This window comes from Adiantum capillus-veneris, chromosome 8, assembly GCF_014529385.1.
Source record: "Adiantum capillus-veneris isolate H3 chromosome 8, ASM1452938v2, whole genome shotgun sequence".
Classification (NCBI taxonomy): Eukaryota; Viridiplantae; Streptophyta; class Polypodiopsida; order Polypodiales; family Pteridaceae; genus Adiantum; species Adiantum capillus-veneris.
In genome coordinates, this window is record NC_140938.1 from 33,844,622 (window position 1) to 33,847,023 (window position 2,402).

Genomic DNA, 2,402 nt, shown 5'->3' on the forward strand with positions numbered 1-2,402 from the left:
ATTTATGACAAAATATTGAGGGCATTTTGGAAATTTTTAAAATTTGAGAGGTATTTTGGGAATTTCCAGAATTAAAAGGGTATTTTGGTAATTTCCCTAAAAATACACTAAAGGTCGGTTTTTAGAGAACAAGATGTAACCTCTCTGTAGTAGCGCACGCCGGCACGCGTTGATAGAGAGAGAGAGAGAGAGAGAGAGAGAGAGAGAGAGAGGTATCTGAACCACGTTAGGCTTTAATAGATTTTTGTAACAGCGCACGCCGACGCGCGCTGCTAGAGAGAGAGAGAGAGAGGTATCTGAACCGCATTAGGCTTCAATAGATTTTTGCAAGGCAGCTTTATATGCTTGATATAATCTCTGTAGCAACGCACGCCGGCGTGCACTGCTAGAGAGAGAGAGAGAGAGAGAGAGAGAGAGAGAGAGAGAGATCCCAGCTGATGTCCATCGGTGATAAGCTGCAAGGTATTTGAACCACATTAGGCTTCAATAGATTTTTGCAAGGCAGCTTTATATGCTTATATAATCTCTCTGTAGCAACGCACGCCGGTGTGCACTACTATAGAGAGAGAGAGAGAGAGAGAGAGAGAGAGAGAGAGAGAGAGAGATCCCAGCTGCTGTCCACCCGTGATAAGCTGCTAGATTTGGCGACTGGGATGACAATAAGACTTTCCTGTGCAGCTGCAAGCCCATCATGCCCTCCCACCTCGTTCATCGTGTGTAACAACGAGCCATCACGTCCAAGTCGCAAGCTTATTTCTCACTCTGCCACCGAGCGTCCACCACGGCCTCTTCTTGTGTGTAGCAGGCCAACAGTCCTTGCCACATGCTCCACAATCTCTGCTGAGGAGAGGCTAGTCGGCAATGTGGATGGATGCTCTGGGTTGAAAGTAGAACAAGGAAGTATAGAGGAGGATTTGAGGCCACTGAGGCTGGAGGATCTCAGGCTTGGACGGTTATATAAGGGCAAGGTCTTTGTGGTTGAGTCATATGGTGTGTGTGTGTGTGTGGACATTGGCGTACATGTAGATGGATTTGTCCATATATATCTCAAGGCTGGGCAGATCCTTGGTGAGGAAAGAGGAGGATGTCATGCAAGTAGGACAAGATGTGACAGTTCAGATTGTGGACATGCACCCTCATGCTGATTCTATCTCGCTCCTTCTAGCACCTGAGGAAGACATTGAAGTTGCAGCGGTTGACACTTTCTGAGCGGGAGATTTTGAACAGGGCTGCTCCCAGAAGAGCCAAAAAGAGTGATGCACGATGTGCAGATACTCTCTCAACAAGAAGAGTCATAAGCTTTCAGACGAGGCAGCGACTTAAAGCTCACAAAAGATTAGTGCTGGCTGAGCGACAAGCCATTCAACTACATCAAGTGAGATCAAGAGTGAGCTTATGGGAAACACCTAAAAGTGTGACTGCTCCAGATGGTATGAGAAAGTGAAAGATTTGTCAGATGATGATTACATGCATTTTAAAAAGTGTGCTCTTGAAAAAAAAATCATGTCTCTTACAAAATTTGATTCCTGTAGTTTAAGATAACTTTCACCTTGAGAGAGAGAGAGAGAGAGAGGTCTCACCAATTATGAAGAAGCCATGACTCACATCTTGTAGCAAACACGCACGTGCAACGTGAAGAAGGGTTTGCTTCGTCTCGACAGACACTCAAGGTCTCTCTTCTTCATGATAGCTTCTTGTTCTCGTGAAATGCGGATCACCTTTGTTGTCTCACAAGTGTATCTACTTCAGCCTAGATCTACAAAACTTTTATGCATGCTTGTTACTAGTGGCATATGGAGATATTGGAAATGTGAATCAACATGCTCTAGCTCATATGGAGATATTGGCAATGTTAATCAACATGATTCAGCTCGACCATATTCGTTCGATGTTCCATATGGAGAAAGATGGCCCGGGGAACCTGCGGGCAGATAAAGCAATGGCCATGTGTTGAGTGATGAGTAATCCCAGCTTTCTCTCTCTCTCTCACTCACTCATGCACATCTTCAAGAACACACACACACACACACACACATAGAAAGCTGGAGTAGAAATGGCTCCAAGTGAGCATCTTGGGCTGGGTGGCCCCCCAGAGCATGGGACCCATTTCCTCTGCATGCCACTCCCACCTTGTTTGTCAAAGGCCTTCCATCTGATTGCACCGCAGGGAGGCTGCACATCATGTGTTCGGTTCATTTTTTGGGTTGAAGTAAGTTTGGCTCGTGCACAAAGATGGGAGCCAATGCTTTGAAGGCTTTGCAAGGATAAAAATTCGATGAGATGAGCCGTGAGTCCTACGATAGGATTTTGATGGGGCCCGCGATTCTGATAATTTCCCCCGGGGTGGTCGGCCTTTTCGACACTAATTTAAGTTCTTCCGTAGTGCAGTGCTGAAGGTATTC

At 45.9% G+C, this 2,402-nt stretch overlaps 1 pseudogene; it reads left to right on the forward strand.

Annotated features, from left to right (window-relative positions):
- The first annotated feature begins 580 nt into the window (after positions 1-580).
- On the forward strand, positions 581-1,670 carry LOC147451939 (uncharacterized; annotated as a pseudogene).
- Positions 1,671-2,402: the final 732 nt, after the last annotated feature.